This window comes from Scyliorhinus torazame, chromosome 21 (genome assembly GCF_047496885.1).
Source record: "Scyliorhinus torazame isolate Kashiwa2021f chromosome 21, sScyTor2.1, whole genome shotgun sequence".
NCBI lineage: Eukaryota > Metazoa > Chordata > Chondrichthyes > Carcharhiniformes > Scyliorhinidae > Scyliorhinus > Scyliorhinus torazame.
The window spans coordinates 88,712,450-88,733,527 of record NC_092727.1 but is presented as its reverse complement, the minus strand read 5'-3'; the positions used below and the strand labels follow the sequence as shown (position 1 = coordinate 88,733,527).

Genomic DNA, 21,078 nt, shown 5'->3' with positions numbered 1-21,078 from the left:
TTCCCTGGGGTCCCAGGTCCGCATTGGGGGGGGGGGGGGGGGTCTCCAGCTGGGGAGGGGGAGAGAGGGGGTTTCCAGCTTGGGGGGGGGGGGGGGGGGGGGAAAGAGTGGGTCTCCGGCTGGGGGGGGGGGGGATCTGCGGCTTGGGGGGGGGGGGGGCTCCGGATTGGGGGGGGGGGGCTCTGGATTGGGTGGGGGGGGGGGCTCCGGATTGGGGGGGGGGGCTCCGGATTGGGGGGGGGCCTACGGATTGGGGGGGGGCCCTACGGATTGGGGGGGGGCCTACGGATTGGGGGGGGCCTACGGATTGGGGGGGGGGGGTCCTCCGGCTTTGGGGGGGTCCTCCGGCTTGGGGGGGGCCTCCGGCTTGGGGGGGGGGGCTCCGGCTTGGGGGGGGATCTCTGGCTTGGGGGGGGGATCTCTGGCTTGGGGGGGGATCTCTGGCTTGGGGGGGATCTCTGGCTTGGGAGGGGGATCTCTGGCTTGGGAGGGGGATCTCTGGCTTGGGAGGGGGATCTCTGGCTTGGGAGGGGGATCTCTGGCTTGGGAGGGGGATCTCTGGCTTGGGGGGGGGATCTCTGGCTTGGGGGGGGGGATCTCTGGCTTGGGGGGGGATCTCTGGCTTGGGGGGGGATCTCTGGCTTGGGGGGGGATCTCTGGCTTGGGGGGGGATCTCTGGCTTGGGGGGGGATCTCTGGCTTGGGGGGGATCTCTGGCTTGGGGGGGATCTCTGGCTTGGGGGGGGGATCTCTGGCTTGGGCGGGGGGATCTCTGGCTTGGGGGGGGGATCTCTGGCTTGGGGGGGGGGATCTCTGGCTTAGGGGGGGGATCTCTGGCTTAGGGGGGGGGGAAAGAGAGGGTGTCTCCGGCTTGGGGGGGGGGGGGTTGCTGGCTGAGGTGTTTGGGAAGGTCTGTGAGAGGGGGTGGGGGGTCTATGCAGGTGTTTGGGGAGAGTCTGGAGTTTTGGGGGGAGTCTGTGAGGTGGGTATGGGTTCGGGTCTCTGTGATTGGGAGTCTTTTTCGGGAGTTTGGGGGGGGGGGGAAGCCTGTGGGGGTTGGGGGGGGTAAAGTGTGTGGGGGTGCGGGGGGGGGTGAGGTGTTGGGAGGGGTGGGGGTCTGTCAGTGAGAATGAAACTCCAGCTCTGTGCTCATGCCGTTAATCCCCGCCACCTCCGTTCGCCCAGGGCTGCTTTACCACTTTGATCCGGCTACCCTGTCAATCTTCCTCGTCCGGCGGCTGACCAGACCGACCCCGGGGACTCACCGCTCCGCCGCTGCACAACCTCCGCCAGCCGATCCCGCTCCCTTCCCGGAATGGGCGAAAAGCCGGTCACATGAGCGACGAATGGGCTGCGCAGAGCCAGAGCTCGCAGGGGGCGGGGCTCAGTGAGGGAAGGGGGCGGGAAAGAGTGCGAGGGGGCGGGGCAAAGGAGCGGTGGAGGGTGGGGTGGGGGAAGGGCGGGGCGTGGCAATGGGGGTGGGGGGGATGGGGTGGGATGCGAGAAGGCGTGACGCGGTAAGGGGGCGCGAATTACCGCAAGAGGCAGGACTCTGTCTCCAAAGACCTGGGGCGCGATTCTCCACTCCCACGCCGGTTGGGAGAACCGCCTGGGCCGCCAAAATTTCCAGGGACGCCGGTCCGACGCCCTCCCGCGATTCTCCCAAGCGGCGGGAACGGCCCGGTCGAGTATCGCGGGCCACAGGCCGGTGATTCGGAAAATGGCGATTCTCCGGCACCCCCGCTATTCTGAGGCCCGGATGGGCCGAGCGGCCAGGCCAAAACGGCGGGTTTCCCCCCCCCTGGCGCCGTCCACACCTGGTCTCTGCAGTCGTGGGCGGTGCGTGAACACTGGGGGGGCGGCCTGTGGGGGGGGGGCGAGGGGGGATGCTGCACCGGGCTTTACCTGGAATTTCGGGTGGCCCGCGATTGGTGCCCACCAATCGTCGGGCTGTCCTCTCTGAAGGAGGACCTCCTTCCTTCCGCGGCCCAGCAAGATCCGTCCCCCATCTTCTTGCGGGGCGGACTTAGAGAGGACGGCAACTACGCATGCGCGGTTGATACCTGTTTTGCGGCGCCGGCCGCGTCATCTATGCGGCGACGCTTTTAGGCGGGCAACAAGGCCTGGCGCGTGTAGATGACGCGGCCCCGATCCTGGCCGTCGTGAACCTCGACGGCATTCACGACGGCGCGGCCACTTCGGTGTGGGAGTGGAGAATCCCGCAGCTGATGTGAGATGCCGGCGTTGGACTGGGGTGAGCACAGTAAGAAGTCTTACAACACCAGGTTAAAGTCCAAAATAAACCTATTGGACTTTAACCTGGTGTTGTAAGACTTCTTACCAATGACCTGCTGAGATTCTCCAGTATTTCCGGTTTTTGTTTCAGATTCCAGAATCCGCAGTAATTTGCTTTAACCACTTGTTGACCACTTCTTGAACAACAATGATGACCCTGTCAATCAGCAGTGCAATCAGCACAAAGTCCCCCGTTCCAATGGGCCGCAAACAAAGTAAATTTGAAAATTTTTATCTGATTAAATCAGGATATTATTCTCCATAGAGAATATGCCAATCCCTCCTGCGCCTACTGGTTACAGAATATCTCAAGTGTCGCAGCCGATGCCAAGTGCACGGTAGGCAGTTATGCAGTAATGAGGAAGCAGTCAGATTGAGGAGCCCACTTAGCCATATAACGGTCAATGTGCACTTTGGCCAGGGCTAGGAGGCAGCTCTCCAGGAGGTCTACTGACCTGGGGTTGAGGTTACGTTCAGATCTGTCATCTTATTGAATGATGAAGCAGGCTTGAGGGGCCGAGTGGCCTACTCCTGCACCCGATTCATGGGCTGGATTCTCCGATCTTGCGGCTATGTCCGCAGGACAGTCTGGTCTTAGGACCAGAAAGTCGGCGCTGCCCGATCCTCAGTCCGGTGGGGGGCTAGCGTAAAGTCCCCGGCTTTACCTGTGGATAAGGCGGTCCATGCAGGCCGCAGTGCAGTGCAACATGGCACCGGCCGCGCGCGGACCCGGCCTGTCAAAAACATTTCCCCCCCCTCCCCCCCCGCCCCGACTGTGTCGGCACTGGACTCATCCACAGCCACCACGGGAGGTCCCCGAACAGTGTGAGCACACATGTCCCGTCGGGGACTCGGCCCATCGGGGGCGGAGGATCGAGGGATGGACTCAGGTGACGTCCTGAGGCCATCCATATGGAGTGCGAGTATGCCGTTTTTGAGGGGGTGGAGCATTGCAAAAACGGATTCCAGTGTAAACGTGGATTCTCCAGTCAATCGTAATTTTGGCGTCGGTGATCGGAGAATCCAGCCTGTTCATATTGTAAAGTACAGGTGAGGGGGGCTGAACTAACTCCTCTTGTTTTTCCCATCCCTGGGTTGATTATAAATAAAAACAGAAAGTGCTGGAAAAGAATTGGCAGCGTCTATGGAGCGAGAAACAGAGTTAGGGGCTGGTTTAGCACAGTGGGCTAAAAAGCTGGCTTGTACTGCAGAACAATGCCAGCTGCGCGGGTTCAATTCCCGTATCGGCTGCGTGTTATTCACCTTGGGGTAACATGGACAGCAACAGGATGCAGGTGAACTGTAAAGCATACATCAAACATAGGCGTTGGTTCAATACGATTTATTGAACTTCTGTAACAATGCACACAGCTTGCTGTGGGTTGACACTCTACTACTCTTAAGTGTCCTAACTCTAAATTACTAGACCAGGCTAGCTCTGATCCACGTGTAGAAGGTGCTGACTGATATATACACCCTGACCGTCACTACAGTTGTCACCAGTGGAAAGAGGCGGAGTGCTGATGCCTCGTGTGTTTTATAGTTGGAAGCCCCCCTCTCATGTTCTGTCTGGTGATTGGTTTTGTTGATTGGCTAACCTGGGTATCTGTCACTGCCTGTTTTTACCTCATGATGCTTGGGTGCATATTATGACATCCCCCCTTTTTAAAAAAGATTTGTCGGTTGCTTAGAGCATATACAACATATTTAACAGATATAACTATTTACAGCAAATGGCGAGTGAATGCATATGTACATGTAAGGTGTCTAGCGTGCAGATACAGAACAATATGTACAAAGGAAATATTTATAAATCCAATCTCTGGGGCTGGCATTGGATCCTTGTCGACCGCCTGAGAGGTGGAGGTGGGGACAACGGCGCCGTGACAGGCGGGATTGCAGCCAGATTGGTGGCCTCGTGGAGCGTGGTGTCCGGAAAAGGCATAACGACAGCTGGGAACGTGAGATCCGGTGGTGGGCAGGCAAGTTTGCATAGTGCCATTCTGTTGCGCCTGACAATGGATTCATCAGCCATGCGAACCACGAACGACCTGGGAGTAGCCTGTTGAACAACAGCAGCTGGAGCTGACCAGCATCCACCAGGCAACTTGATGCGAACAGCATCTTCCGGAGAGAGCACAGGCAAAGCAGGAGCATGAGCATCGTATGTCAGCTTTTGCCAGTTTCTGAGTTGCTGCACTGGGAGGTGATCCAGGTCAGGTAAATGAATGGCCGGAACAGCCGTCCGCAGGTCACAATTCATAAGGAGTTGTGCCGGAGACATACCAGTGGACAGAGGGGATGCCCTGTACCAGGTGTGCAAGGTTAAAGTCTGAAGCTGAGTCCGCAGCCTTGCAGAGCAGTTGCTTCACGATATGGACCCCTTTTTCGACCTTCCCATTAGATTGCAGGTAATGCGGGTGTGGTAGTCTGTGTAGAGGTATTATGGTACCTGGTAATGCTGGAACACCATTGGTAGATATTGTATGCTTCCTATTGGTCAAGCTGTATGGTAGCTCCACCCTGCTAGGCAGGGTATAAGAGCCATGCTGCCCCAACAGCCTTCATTCTGTACCTGAGCTGCTGGGGGAAACATCTAGCTTATTAAAGCCTTCAGTTGGACTACAACCTCGCTTTAGTGATCATTAATCGTGCATCAATTTAATAAGCTGATTTAAAAGGATGGAGCTCCGAATCAAGTCGGAGTGTCTGCAACTCAGCCCCCACGCGGCGAACTCTGCGGCAATCTTCAAGCACTGGCTGGCGTGTTTTAAAGGATATCTCGGAACGGCCGAAAACACACCCACAGGAGAACAGAAAATGCAAGTCCTGCACTCAAGGGTGAGCCCGGAGATTTACATCCTCATCGAGGACGTGGAAGACTTTAATGCAGCAATAGAGCTGCTAAAAGGACATTATATCCGCCCAGTAAACCAGGTCTATGCCCGACATCTGCTAGCAACGAGGCGACAAATCCCTGGGGAATCGCTGGAAGAATTCTACCGTGCGCTCCTGGTGTTGGGGAGAAACTGCAGCTGCCCGCAAGTTTCGCCGAGTGCCCACATGGAACTCTTGATCCAGGACGCTTTCGTGGCAGATACGCTGTCCTCCCAGATCCGCCGGCGATTGCTGGAAAAAGACACCCTAGGCCTCAAGGAGGCATGGGCCCTTGCCAGCTCCCTGGACGTGACCTCCAGAAACGCCCAAGCTTATGTTCCTGACCACGCGGCAGCCCCCTGGGCAGCGTGGAACCTCTCTGCAGCCGACCTCGAGACATCCCCCATCCCCCCACAAGCTTGTGCTGCAAGGTGGCCTGGCAGCCCCGGGGGGCCCGCTGCTACTTTTGCGGGCAGGCTAAGCAACCCCGCCAGCGCTGCCGGGTCCGTGCATCCACCTGCAAGGGATGCGGTAAAAAGGGCCATTTCGTGGTGGTATGCCAGGCCCGTGCGGTCGCTGCGGTCTCCGGCGGCGAATGCGGACTGCCACCACAAACCTCTCCACGGTCCCCATGCGGCCAGCGGGTGCCGCCATCTTCCTACTCCAGGGCCACGTGTGGCCACCGGGCGGCACCATCTTGTCCGCAGACACCACGTTCAATGGATGGGCGCCGCCATTTTGTGCACGCCCAGCCATGTGCGACCAATGGGAGCCGCCATCTTGGATGGATTCCCAGGACGCCAGCTCGGCTGACCACACACCGCCCGAAGAGAACACTCAACTGCTGAGATTAGCCTCGGTGACCCTGGACCAGTACCGGCCTCGAACACTCTCAACTGCTACAACAACTGTACGAATCAACGGGCACGAGACGTCCTGCTTAATAGGTTCTGGGAGCACGGAGAGCTTCATACACCCCGACATGGTAAGGCGCTGTTCTCTCCTCGTCCACCCCTTTAATCAAAAAATCTCCCTGGCCTCCGGTTCCCACTCAGTAGAGATAAAGGGGTTTTGTGTAGCAAACCTCACGGTCCAAGGAAGGGAGTTTAAAAATTACCGGCTATGCGTCCTTCCCCACCTCTGCGCGGCCACACTCCTAGGTTAAGACTTCCAGTGTAATCTCCAAAGTCTAACTTTCAAATTCGGCAGCCCTATACCCCCTCTCACTGTCTGCGGCCTCGCGACCCTCAAGGTCGATCCGCCTTCCCTGTTTGCGAACCTCACCCCAGATTGCAAACCCGTCGCCACCAGGAGCAGACGGTACAGTGCCCAGGATCGGATCTTTATTAGGTCAGAGGTCCAAATGTTACTGAGGGAAGGGGTCATTGAAGCGAGCAACAGCCCCTGGAGAGCTCAAGTAGTGGTGGTAAAGACCAGGGCGAAGCACTGGATGGTCATGAGGGGCTGGTTTAGCACACTGGGCAAAATCGCTGGCTTTTAAAGCAGACCAAGGCAAGCCAGCAGCACGGTTCAATTCCCGTACCAGCCTCCCCGAACAGGCGCCGGAATGTGGCGACTAGGGGCTTTTCACAGTAACTTCATTGAAGCCTACTCGTGACAATAAGCGATTTTCATTTTCATTTCATCGACTACAGTCAGACCATCTTTACGCAGCTGGACGTGTACCCTCTCCCCCGCATATCCGACCTGGTAAACAGGATCATGCATTACAAGGTCGTCTCCACGGTGGATCTTAAGTCTGCCTACCACCAGCTCCCCATCCGCACTAGTGACCGCAAATACACTGCCTTAGAGGCAGATGGGCGGCTCTATCACTTCTTAAGGGTTCCCTTCGGTGTCACGAACGGGGGCTCGGTCTTCCAGCGCGAGATGGACCGAATGGTTGACCGGTACTGTTTACGGGCAACGTTCCCGTATCTCGATAATGTCACCATCTGCGGCCACGACCAGCAGGACCACGGCACCAACCTCCGAAAATTCCTCCGGACCGCAAAGATCCTTAACCTTACAAACAACAAGGACAAATGCGTGTTTAGCACTGACCGCCAAGCCATCCTCGGCTACGTAGTGCGAAATGGAGTTATAGGCCCCGACCCTGAGCGCATGCGCCCCCTTATGGAGTTCCCCCTCCTTCACTGCTCCAAGACCCTGAAGCGCCTAGGGTTTTTCAGTTACTATGCCCAGTGGGTCCCCAACTATGCGGACAAGGCCCGTCCCCTGATCCAATTCACAGCTTTTCCCCTGTCGATAGAGGCCCGCCAGCCGCCTCAAAACAGACATTGCAAAGGCCACGATGCACGCCATCAACGAGTCCCTCTCCTTCCAGGTCGAGAGCGACGCATCAGACGCAGACGTAGCTCTGGCGGCCACCCTCAACCAAGCGGGCAGACTCGTGGCCTTCTTCTCACGTACCCTCCATGCTTCCGAAATCCGCCACTCCTCAGTCGAAAATGAGGCCCAGGCCATAGTAGAAGCTGTGCGACATTGGAGGCATTACCTGGCCGGCAGGAGATTCACTCTCCTCACTGACCAATGGTCGGTTGCTTTCATGTTCGATAATATACAGCAGGGCAAGATAAAAAACGATAAGATCTTGCGGTGGAGGATCGAACTCTCCACCTACAACTACAAGATCTTATATCATCCCGGGAAGCTAAACGAGCCTCCTGATGCCCTGTCCCGCGGCACATGTGCCACTGCACAAGTGGACCACCTCCGAGCCCTCCAGGAGGACCTCTGCCACCTGGGGGTCACCCGCTTTTTCCACTTTATCAAGACCCGCAACCTGCCCTACTCCATCGAGGAGGTCAGGACCGTCACCAGGGACTGCCAAATCTGCGCCGAGTGCAAACCGCACTTCTACCGGCCAGAGAAAGCGCACCTGATAAAGGCTTCCTGTCCCTTTGAACGTCTCAGCATGGACTTCAAAGGCCCCCTCCCCTCCACCGACCACAACACGTACTTCCTGAACGTGATTGACGAGTACTCTTGGTTCTCATTCACCATCCCCTGCCCCGACATGACCGCAAACACCGTCATCAAGGCCCTCCAGGGTATCTTTACACTGTTCGGGTTCCCCGCTTACGTACACAGTGATAGGGGGTCCTCCTTTATGAGCGACGAACTGCGTCAATTCCTGCTCAGCAAGGGCATCGCCTCAAGCAGGACGACCAGTTACAACCCCCGGGGTAACGGACAGGTAGAGAGGGAGAACGGAACGGTCTGGAAAACCGTCCTACTGGCCCTATGGCCCAGGAATCTCCCAGTCTCCCGCTGGCAGGAAGTCCTCCCAGATGCCTTCCACTCCATCCGGTCACTGCTGTGTACCACAAACAACCAGACACCTCACAAACGTCTCCTTGTCTTCCCCAGGAAGTCCTCCTCTGGGGCCTCGCTCCCGACCTGGCTGGCAGCTCCCGGACCCATCCTGCTCTGAAAACACGTATGGGCGCACAAGTCGGACCCGTTGGTCGAGAGGGTCCATCTTCTCCACGCTAACCCCCAGTACGCCTACGTGGTGTACCCCGACGGCCGACAAGATACAGTCTCCCTACGAGACCTGGCGCCCGCCGCAGCCCCAAGCACACCCCAGCCACCAGTCCCACCCTCCCTTCCACCAGTGCACCTTACAGGAGGATCGGTCCTCCCGCCAGCCCCGTCTAAGCCCCCCTACCCACTGACGCACCCCGCAGACTCTCCCTTCCCAGGTCAACCGTTTTCCCCACCAGCGCCGTCTCGGGGTGTCGAAACTGCCACGGAGATCGAGGCCACGCTCCCGGAGTCACAGACGCCCGAGCCTCCACCGGTGTCACCACTGAAGCTTCGACAATCACAGAGGATGACCAGGGCCCCCGATCGACTGATTGCTTCATTTTAAAGTGCATAGCTAATTATGAATCATAAATTGTAAATAATTAATAGAATTGTAAATAGTTACAAAACGCTCCGGAGGTATTACGGTACCTCTATTTTTTATTATTTTTTAAAATGTGTTTATTCAAATTTTCCAACAACATTTTTAACAAACACCCTCCCCAATAACAAAAAGAAAGAAACGCAAACACAACAGTCAAAAATTATACAAAACTTTTACATTGGGTTTCCCCGTATACAGTAAGCCCCCCATATGACACTCAAAGGTACCCGTAGGTACCCCCACCCACCCGAATTCCCCCCCCGAAAGAGACCCCCCCCCATCCTTGGGTTGCTGCTGCTGCTGACCTCCTCCTAACGGTCTGTGAGATAGTCTAGGAACGGTTGCCACCGCCTGAAGAACCCCTGTACAGACCCTCTCAAGGCAAACTATATCCTCCCCAGCTTAATGAACCCTGCCATGTCATTTATCCAGGCTTCCACACTGGGGGGCTTCGCGTCCTTCCATAATAGCAAGATCCTCCGCCGGGCTACCAGGGACGCAAAGGCCAGGATACCGGCCTATTTCGCCTCCTGCACTCCCGGCTCGTCCGTTACCCCAAATAGTGCCAACCCCCAACTCGGCTTGACCTGGACTTTCACCACCTTGGACATAGTCCTCACGAAACCCCTCCAAAACCCATCCAGTGCCGGGCATGACCAGAACATGTGGACGTGATTCGACGGGCTTCCCGAGCACCTCCCACATCTATTCTCCACCCCAAAGAACCTACTCAACCTCCCCCCTGTCATATGCGCTCTGTGAATAATCTTGAATTGTATTAGGTTGAGCCTGGCGCAAGAGGAGGAAGAATTAACCCTACTCAGGGCATCAGCCCACAGACCCTCATCTATCTCCTCCCCAAGCTCCTCCTCCCACTTGCCCTTTAACTCCTCTACCGAGGCCTCCTCCTCTTCTTTCAGCTCCTGGTAGATCGCCGAAACCCTGCCTTCTCCAACCCATACACCCGAAACCACCCTGTCCTGAGTCCCCTGTGCCGGGAGCAGCGGGAATTCCCTCACCTGCCGCCTCACAAACGCCCTCACTTGCATATACCTGAAAGCATTTCCCGGGGGTAACCCAAACTTCTCCTCCAGCGCCCCCAGGCTTGCAAACGTCCCATCTATAAACAGGTCCCCCACTCTTCTAATCCCTGCCCGATGCCAGCTCCGAAATCCCCCATCCATCCTTCCCGGGACGAACCGATGGTTCTCCACTGCCCCCAGATCTTCAACGTCACCGCCACCACCGGACTCGTGGTGTACCTTGTCGGTGAGAGCGGCAGCGGTGCCATCGCCAGCGCCCTCAGGCTCGTGCCCACACAGGATGCCATCTCTAACCTCTTCCACGTCGCCTCCTCTCCCTCCATTACCCACTTACGGATCATCGCCACATTGGCTGCCCAATAATAGTCGCAAAAATTCGGCAGAGCCAGCCCTCCCCTGTCCCTACTATGCTCCAGAAACACCCTCTTTACCCTCGGGGTCTTATTTGCCCACACGAAACCCATGATACTCCTACCTACCCGTTTGAAAAAGGCCTTAGGAATCATAATGGGAAGGCACTGGAACACAAAGAGATACCTCGGGAGGACCATCATTTTAACCGACTGCACCCTGCCCGCTAGCGAAAGTGGCAGCACATCCCATCTTTTGAAATCCTCCTCCATCTGCTCCACCAACCGCGTCAAATTGAGTTTGTGCAGGGCCCCCCAGCTCCCAGCTGTCATGATATTCAAACACACATCACAACACCCACATCATGATAGACAGACCAACAGACCAATTAGCACACACAACACGACAGCCAAGAGCAGACAAGAGCAGACACAGTATAAGACAAGAAACACGACACCTCCTGGTCAGTCCACCTGGAGACAGGACAAGGCCAGGACCTCATTAACAAGACACTCACACAGTCACCACGTGCTGAGTACCAAGTCAGATGTGTAAATAACTAGTTGGAATAAAACTGCCTTGTACCAATCGCAACCGTGTTGGTTCGTCTGTACCTCAGAGCACCCAACACCACATGGTACCAATGAGTGAATCGATACTCACCGGCAAATCTGCCATCCTGAGCCATGGACACCCACAACAAACCGCAGCCGTTGCAAGTCGCTGGGAACCTGGGCACCAATTGGAAGCTCTTCAAGCAGCGATTCGAACTGTTCATGCGAGCCAACGAAAAACAGGGCGCCTCGGACGAAACAAAGATTGCCATGCTCCTCACTACCGCAGGTCAGCACGCCATCGATGTATACAATTCCTTGGTGTTCGCGGAAGGCGAGAACAAATCTAAATATGACACGGTCCTCCTCAGGCTCGACCAGCACTTCAATGAAAGCTTTGAGAGGTATATCTTTCAGCAGCGCCTACAAGGTAAGGATGAGCTCTTTCAGTCCTTCCTGACGCACCTCCTCATACTCGCGCAGTCCTGTGGTAACGGCACCACCTCAGAGGCCATGATCCGGGACCAGATCGTTTTTGGCGTTGCCTCCAGTGGCCTACGCCAGCAGCTTCTAAAAATTAAAGGCCTGACCTTAGCATCTGCAGTTGAAGCCTGTGACCTGCATGAAAATGCGACCAGCCGCTATTCCCAATTTCAGGCGACCGAATCGGCACGGAGGGGGTCCCAAGCGATCGAATCGGCAAGCCAGGCCGCCCACGAGGCCGAACGCATCCAGGCAATCGCGTTTCTCCCGGCCCGCGGCCCGGACGAGGGCGGCCGTTTCGCGCGCTTTTTGAGGCCTCCCGCGTTTGTGCGCGCCAAAACCTACGGCAACACTGAGGGACGTACTGCGCAGGCGCACCCGACGCAAGACCGAACTGCGCATGCGCAGTGGCGTAACGAACGCCATGACGTCATGACGTGCGGCAACTGTGGAGCTGCACATTTAAAAGGGCAATGTCCTGCAAAGACCCGACAATGCCTATGCTGTGGCAAGATGGGCCACTACGCTGCCTACTGTCGAGCGGCTCAACCTGTGGATCTGCCACATCTCCGACAACCTCGCAGACATGTGCGGACCATCCAGCCTCTACATCACGACATCCACACAGACGACCAAGACGCCTTCCGGGTTGCGGTCATTGGTGTGAACCGGGTCAACACCATCAATCCGGCCGATGAATGGAGTGCCACCCTGACGGTCAACCGATCGACGATCACTTTCCGCCTGGACACTGGCGCCTCCGCCAACCTCATAGCATGGTCAGCATTCTATGCCATGAAGGTCAGACCACCAATCCAGCCATCCACACGGTGCAAGATGGTCGACTACAACGGGAACGTTATCCCGGCCATGGGATCCAGCCAGCTCCAGGTGACACACAAAACACACACGGCCACACTCTCGTTCAAGATAGTTGGCTCATCGAAGGACTCCCTGCTGGGCGCACAGGCATGTAAGGCTCTCCACCTTGTGCAACAAATTCTATCTCTCTCTCCAGTCTGACTTCCCGGATGTAGAGTTCAACGCACAGCTCCAATCGCTCCTCGCCCACAACCAGGAGGCATTCGAAGGCATGGGAACACTGCCATACACCTACCGAATTCGCCTCAACCCGGACGCCATCCCGGTCGTTCATGCACCTCGCAGGGTTCCTGCGCCACTTAAAGACCGCCTCAAGCTGCAGCTGCAGGATCTCCAGGACCAAGGGGTCCTATCCAGGGTCACGGAGCCCACGCCATGGGTCAGCTCCATGGTGTGTGTCAAGAAGCCCTCTGGCGAGCTCCGCATCTGTATAGACCCCAAAGACCTCAATAATAACATTATGCGAGAACATTATCCCATACCCAAACGGGAGGAGATCACCAGTGAAATGGCCCAAGCGAAGATATTCACGAAACTGGATGCTTCAAAAGGATTTTGGCAGATCCAACTGGACCCGTCCAGCCGAAAGCTATGTACCTTCAACACCCCTTTCGTCAGATTCTGCTACAACCGGATGACATTTGGCATCATCTCGGCATCCGAGGTCTTCCACAGAATCATGGAGCAGATGATGGAAGGCATCGAAGGGGTGCGCGTATATGTGGATGATGTCATCATCTGGTCCACCACACCGCAGGAGCACATACATCGTCTCCAACGCGTTTTTGCCCGCATACGGGAAAACGGCCTGCGTCTCAACCGAGCCAAGTGCGCCTTTGGCCAGGCCGAATTGAAGTTACTGGGGGACCATATCTCCTGGTCAGGGGTCCGTCCGGATGCAGACAAGGTGAGCGCCATCACAGCCATGCCGCAGCCGGCCGACAAGGAGGCTGTCCTACGCTTCCTTGGCATGGTCAACTTCCTAGGGAAATTCATTCCCAACCTTGCCTCCCACACAACGACTCTGCGCCACCTCGTCAAAAAATCGACAGAGTTCCAGTGGCAACACACACACCAGCTGGAATGGGAGGAGCTCAAATGCAAACTCACCACGGCACCAGTGTTGGCGTTCTTCGACACGTCTCGTCCCACCAAAATCTCAACTGATGCCAGCCAATCCGGCATTGGAGCAGTGCTCCTGCAGAGGGATGACACATCGTCATGGGCCCCGGTTGCCTATGCATCGCGGGCCATGACCCCCGCAGAGCAGCGCTACGCGCAAATCGAAAAAGAATGCCTGAGCTTGCTAACCGGTTTAGACAAGTTCCACGATTACGTCTATGGTCTTCCGCGGTTCACGGTCGAAACTGACCACCGCCCCCTGGTCAGCATAATAAACAAGGACCTGAATGAGATGTCCCCTCGCCTCCAGCGCATCCTACTTAAACTCAGGAGGTACGACTTCCAACTGGTCTACACTCCAGGAAAGGACCTCATCGTGGCGGATGCCCTATCCAGAGCAGTGAGCACGCCGCCAGATGCGGAGGGGTTCGTATGTCAGGTCGAGGCACAGGTGGCCTTGACAGCGGCAAATCTGCCGGCTGACGACTCCAGTCCGGCCCGCATCCGCCGAGAGACAGCGGCCGACCCCCATTTACTTTTTAAAAATATATTTTATTCAAGTATTTTGGCCAAACATAACAATACGTAGTGTTTCTTTTACACAACAATAAAGCAATATAAATAACCGTGGCCAGTTTTAAACAAATAAATAAGTAATATATAAACAAAAACAAAAAACAAAACTAAATGGCAACTGCCTTGTCCAAAATAAATACTCTCCAAAAATACAATCCAACAATCCAATATACAATTACATATACCAAATACCTATACAATAACATCCCTGAGAGTCCGTCCGATTCCTCCCCCCCCCCCCCCCCCCCGCCCTTTCCCCCCTCCCCCCTCCTCCCTGGGTTGCTGCTGTTGTCTACTTCTTTTCCATTCCCTCTATCTTTCTGTGAGGTAGTCGATGAACGGTTGCCACCGCCTGGTGAACCCCTGAGCCGAACCCCTTAACACGAACTTAATCCGTTCTAACTTTATAAACCCTGCCATATCGTTTATCCTGGTCTCCACACCGGGGGGTTTGGCTTCCTTCCACATTAACAATATCCTGCGCCGGGCTACAAGGGACGCAAAGGCCAACACGTCAGCCTCTCTCGCCTCCTGCACTCCCGGCTCTTCTGCAACCCCAAATATAGCCAACCCCCAGCTTGGTTCGACCCGGACCCCCACCACCTTCGAAAGCACCTTTGCCACCCCCACCCAGAACCGCTGTAGTGCCAGGCATGACCAGAACATGTGGGTGTGATTCGCTGGGCCTCTCGAGCATCTCGCACACCTATCCTCTACCCCCCAAAATTTACTAAGCCGTGCTCCAGTCATATGCGCCCTGTGTAGCACCTTAAATTGTATCAGGCTTAGCCTGGCACACGAGGACAATGAGTTTACCCTACGTAGGGCATCAGCCCACAGCCCCTCCTCAATCTCCTCCCCCAGTTCTTCTTCCCATTTTCCTTTCAGCTCATCTACCATGATCTCCCCCTCGTCCCTCATCTCCCTGTATATGTCCGCCACCTTACCGTCCCCCACCCATGTCGCTGAGATCACTCTATCCTGCACTTCCTGCGTCGGGAGCTGCGGGAATTCCCTCACCTGTTGCCTCGCAAAAGCCCTCAATTGCATATACCGAAATGCATTCCCTTGGGGCAACCCATATTTCTCCGTCAGCGCTCCCAGACTCGCAAACGTCCCATCTACAAATAGATCTCTTAATTGTACTACCCCAGCTCTTTGCCATGCTCCAAATCCCCCATCCATTCTCCCCGGAACAAACCTATGATTGTTTCTTATCGGGGACCGCACCGAAGCTCCCGTCCCTCCCCCATGCCGTCTCCACTGCCCCCAAATTTTCAATGTAGCCACCACCACTGGGCTTGTGGTGTATTTCTTTGGTGAGAACGGCAACGGCGCCATCACCATTGCTTGTAGGCTAGTCCCCCTGCAGGACGCCCTCTCCAATCTCTTCCACGCCGCTCCCTCCCCTTCTCCCATCCACTTACACACCATTGAAACATTGGCGGCCCAGTAGTACTCACTTAGGCTCGGTAGTGCCAGCCCCCCCTGTCCCTACTACGCTGTAAGAATCCCCGCCTCACTCTCGGGGTCTTCCCAGCCCACACAAAACTCAGAATGCTCTTCTCAATTCTTTTGAAAAAAGCCTTCGTGATCACCACCGGGAGGCACTGGAACACAAAAAGGAATCTCGGGAGGACCACCATTTTAACCGCCTGCACCCTACCTGCCAATGACAGGGACACCATGTCCCATCTCTTGAAATCCTCCTCCATCTGTTCCACCAACCGTGTTAAATTAAGCCTATGTAATTGTAGCGCGCAATGACTTACGAGAGAGACGAGAAATGATGAAGTCGATTCAGGCTTTATTAAGCGAGACTTGTCCCCAGCAGTTCAGCAACAGAATGAAGCGGCGGGGAGAAGCGCCGGGTTCTTATACTCCGCCTTCAGGGCGGAGCCAGGAGTCAGCAGCCAACCAGGACCCGGGATCTGTCAGCCAATAGCATCACGGCTTCACAGTCCCACATGACCCCAAATACATACCACCACATTCACCCCTTGTTAAAAAGGAACCCGGCGGGGTGGTGGTTCGCATGGTGGTAGGGGTTTACAAGGCTGGCCCTGGAAGGAAAATTTCGGACATGTTACTACAGTTTTAGCCCTACACTGGGCTATGTACAAAGTTTGCGAAACTATTTACAATATTAGCAAGAGAAAAACATTTTTTTTTTTGTTACAATACAACAACATTCTTGGTGTCACGCGGATGCCACGAGTCGAGCGGGCGGTCTAGTCTTCCTCGTCGATCACCTCAGCCCCGGTGGTGGTGCAGGTGCTTGTTCAGGCGTTGTCGTCTCCGCGATCGTTTCGGTGTTTGTTCCTGTTTCACTCCTGGGCGGGCACGGGAGGAGGACCGATCATCCCGGGAAGGGGGCGGTCGCGGGGTGCGCCGGTGGTAGGGAGGGGATGATCGGTGTCGGGGGGGGTGTGTGTGTTGCCGGCGGGCGCCAGGTCCCGCAGGGAGACCGTGTCCTGGCGGCCGTCGGGGTACGCCACGTAGGCGTACTGCGGGTTCGCGTGGAGAAGGTGAACCTTCTCGACCAACGGGTCCGATTTGTGCGCCCGCACATGGTTCCGGAGCAAGATGGGTCCTGGGGCCGCCAGCCAGGTCGGCAGCGACATTCCGGAGGAGGACTTCCTGGGGAAGACAAGGAGGCGTTCATGAGGCGTTTGGTTAGTGGTGGTACACAGCAGCGACCAGATGGAGTGGAGAGCATCCGGGAGTACCTCCTGCCACCGGGAAACTGGTAGATCCCTGGACCGTAGGGCCAGCAGGGCGGTCTTCCAGACCGTGCCGTTCTCCCTCTCTACTTGCCCGTTCCCCCGGGGGTTGTAGCTGGTCGTCCTGCTCGAGGCTATGCCCTTACTGAGCAGGAACTGGCGCAGCTCATCACTCATGAAGGAGGACCCCCTGTCGCTATGGATATACGCGGGGCAGCCGAACAGTGTGAATATGGTGCCAAGGGCTTTAATGACTGTGGCCGCTGTCATGTCGGGGCAGGGGATGGCGAAGGGGAAACGAGAGTACTCGTCCACCACGTTCAGGAAGTATGCGTTGCGGTCAGTGGAGGGGAGGGGCCCTTTGAAATCCAAACTGAGGCGTTCAAAGGGGCGGGAAGCCTTGATCAGGTGCGCTCTATCCGGCCTGAAAAAGTGCGGTTTGCACTCTGCGCAGATGCGGCAGTTCCTGGTGACTGTACGGACCTCCTCCACAGAGTAGGGGAGGTTGCGGGACTTTATGAAATGGTAGAATCGAGTGACCCCCGGGTGGCAGAGGTCCTCGTGGAGGGCTTGGAGACGGTCTATTTGTGCATTGGCACATGTGCCGCGGGATAGGGCATCGGACGGCTCGTTCAGCTTTCTGGGACGGTACAAGATCTCATAGTTGAAGGTGGAGAGCTCGATCCTCCACCTTAAGATCTTGTCATTTTTAATTTTGCCCCGCTGTGCATTATCGAACATGAAAGCTACCGACCGTTGGTCGGTGAGGAGAGTGAATCTCCTGCCGTCCAGGTAATGCCTCCAATGTCGCACAGCTTCCACTATGGCTTGGGCTTCCTTTTCCACTGAGGAGTGGCGGATTTCTGAGGCGTGGAGGGTCCGGGAGAAAAAGGCCACGGGTCTGCCCGCTTGGTTAAGGGTGGCCGCCAGAGCTACGTCGGATGCTTCGCTCTCGACCTGGAAGGGGAGGGACTCATCGATGGCGCGCATCGTGGCCTTTGCGATACCCGCTTTGATGCGGCTGAAGGCCTGGCGAGCCTCTGTCGACAGGGGGAAGGTAGTGGTCTGTATTAGCGGGCGGGCCTTGTCTGCATACTGGGGGACCCACTGGGCGTAATATGAAAAGAAACCCAGGCAACGTTTCAGGGCTTTGGAGCAGTGGGGAAGGGGGAATTCCATAAGGGGGCGCATGCATTCGGGGTCGGGGCCTATTATCCCATTGCGCACTACGTATCCCAGGATGGCCAACCGGTTTGTGCTAAAAACGCACTTTTCCTCGTTGTATGTGAGGTTCAGGGCGTGAGCGGTCTGGAGGAAATTTTTGGAGGTTGGCGTCTTGGTCCTGCTGATCGTGGCCGCAGATGGTTACGTTGTCGAGATACGGGAACGTGGCCTGCAACCCGTGCTGGTCAACCATTTGGTCCATCTCCCGTTGGAAGACCGAGACCCCGTTCATGACACCAAATGGGACCCTTAGGAAGTGGTATAGACGCCCGTCTGCCTCGAAGGCTGTGTACTTGCGGTCACCTGGGCGGATGGGGAGCTGGTGGTTGGCGGACTTGAGGGCCACGGTGGAGAAAATCTTATACTGGGCAATCCGATTTACCATGTCGGATATGCGGGGGAGAGGGTACGCATCTAGCTGTGTGTACCTGTTGATGGTCTGGCTATAGTCTATGACCATCCTTTGCTTCTCCCCGGTCTTTACTACTACCACCTGGGCTCTCCAGGGACTATTGCTGGCCTGCATTATGCCTTCCTTCAGCAACCGCTGGACTTCAGACCGAATAAATATCCGGTCCTGGGCGCTGTACCGTCTGCTCCTAGTGGCGACGGGTTTGCAATCCGGGGTGAGGTTTGCAAACAAGGACGGCGGTTCAACCTTGAGAGTTGCGAGGCCGCAGATAGTGAGTGGGGGTATTGGGCCGCCGAATTGAAATGTTAGGCTCTGCAGGTTACACTGGAAATCTAATCCCAGTAATGTGGGCGCGCAGAGTTGGGGAAGGACGTAGAGCCTGGAGTTCTTAAACTCCCTCCCTTGCACCGTTAGGTTCGCAATGCAGAACCCTTTGATCTCTACGGCGTGGGATCCTGCAGCTAGGGAAATCTTTTGCGTACTTGGCTGGATGGTCAGAAAACAGCATCTTACCGTGTCTGGGTGAATAAAACTTTCAGTGCTCCCGGAGTCGATTAAGCATGATGCCTCGTGTCCGTTGATCAGCACCGTTGTTGTCGTCGTCTGGAGCGTCCGGGGCCGTGATTGATCCAGAGTCACCGAAGCCAGTCGTGGTAGTAGTGTCGCGGCGTCTTCTTCGGACCCTGTGGAGCCGTCGATGCTGGGGTCCTTTGTTGTCAACCAAGATGGTGGCGTCCATGAATCGCACGCGGCCGGGGGTGGACAAAATGGCCGCCCCATGAATCACACGTGGCTGGGGGGTCACAAGATGGCGCCGCCCATCCTCCCCTCGTGGTGCCCGGGACCCAAAATGGCGGCACCCGTGGGTCGCACATGGGGCGCTGGGGGGGTTGGGGAGCGTTTGGGCTATGCTGGGCTCGTTCTTCTCCGGGGATTGCGGCGACCCCCCGGGACCGGCACACTGCCGCGTAATGGCCCTTCTTGCCGCAGGTTTTACAAATAGCTGCGCCGGCCGGGCAGCGCTGCCGGGGGTGTTTCGCTTGCCCACAGAAATAGCAGCGGGCCCCCCCGGGATGGTCTGGCGCTTTAACCGCGCAAGCCTGCGAAGGGGGGGGGTTTGTCGGGGGTCCACGGAGCCCAAGGGGCTGCTGCGCGGTCGGGGCCGTAGGCACGGGCGTTTTGCGAGGCCACATCTAGGGAAGCTGCAAGGGCCCGTGCCTCTGAGAGTCCTAGCGACTCTCTTTCTAAAAGTCCTTGGCGGATTTGGGGAGAGTTCATACCTGCCACAAAAGCATCGCGAATTAGCATGTCCGTGTGTTCCATCGCGTTCACCGGCGGGCAGCTGCAGCCCCGTCCCAAAATTAGCAGCGCGGCGTAGAATTCTTCTAGCGATTCTCCGGGACTTTGCCGTCTCGTTGCGAGTTGGTGGCGCGCGTAGACCTGGTTCACGGGCCAAACGTAGATGCCCTTCAGTAATGCGAGCGCCGTCGGGAAATCCTCTGCGTCTTCTATGAGAGGGTAAATTTCCGGGCTTACCCTCGAATGCAGGACCTGCATTTTCTGGTCTTCTATGATCCGGCCGGGAGCCGTTCGGAGGTAGCCTTCAAAACATGCTTGCCAGTGTTTAAATACTGCTGCCGAGTTCGTTGCGTGGGGGCTGATCCGCAGGCATTCCGGGGCGATCCGGAGCTCCATAGTCTTTTAAGCTCGCTTAATAAATTGTAGCGCACAATGACTTACGAGAGAGACGAGAAGTGATGAAGTCGATTCAGGCTTTATTAAGCGAGACTTGTCCCCAGCAGTTCAGCAACAGAATGAAGCGGTGGGGAGAAGCTCAGGTTCTTATACTCCGCCTTCAGGGCGGAGCCAGGAGTCAGCAGCCAACCAGGACCCGGGATCTGTCAGCCAATAGCATCACGGCTTCACAGTCCCACATGACCCCAAATACATACCACCACAGTAATGTACCCCAATTCTTGGCTATCTGGATCCCCAGGTACCGGAAGTCCCTTGTTACCTTCCTCAACGGTAAATCCTCTATCTCTCTGCTCTGCTTCCCCGGATGCACCACAAATAACTCACTTTTCCCCATGTTCAGTTTATACCCTGAAAAATCCCCAAACTCCCCAAGTGACCCCCATTTACAGCGGGTGATGCGCCACATGACGGGAGGATGGCTCAAAGGGCAGTGCCCGCAGTTCTATAATGTACGAGACGACCTAGCCATCATTGATGGGATCCTTCTGAAGCTGGACCGGATTGTGATTCCGCACAGTATGCGCCAGCTGGTTCTCGATCAAATATACGAAGGCCACTTGGGGGTCGAGAAGTGCAGACGGAGGGCCCGAGAGGTGGTATACTGGCCAGGCATCAGTGACGATATTGCCAACATGGTGATCAACTGTACAACCTGCCAAAGGTTTCAGCCGGCGCAACCTCCTGAGACGTTTCTGCCCCATGAGCTGGTGACGTCCCCCTGGGCGAAGGTGGGTGTCGACCTATTTCACGCGCTTGGCATGGACTATGTTATCATAGTGGACTACTTCTCCAATTACCCAGAAGTCATACGCCTGCACGATCTGACGTCGTCTGCTGTCATC

At 56.3% G+C, this 21,078-nt stretch overlaps 1 protein-coding gene across 3 annotated transcripts in view; it reads right to left on the bottom strand.

Annotated features, from left to right (window-relative positions):
* Positions 1–1,396, bottom strand: part of grnb (granulin b) — a 137,586-nt gene extending 136,190 nt beyond the window's left edge. The window contains exon 1 of one of the 3 annotated variants that reach the window (XM_072487041.1): positions 1,265–1,396. The gene's annotated coding sequence lies outside the window, so the exon portion shown is untranslated. Of the gene's footprint in view, positions 1–1,195 lie in introns of all 3 variants that reach the window. The other 2 variants (XM_072487043.1, XM_072487042.1) reach the window with 2 other exon arrangements.
* Positions 1,397–21,078: the final 19,682 nt, after the last annotated feature.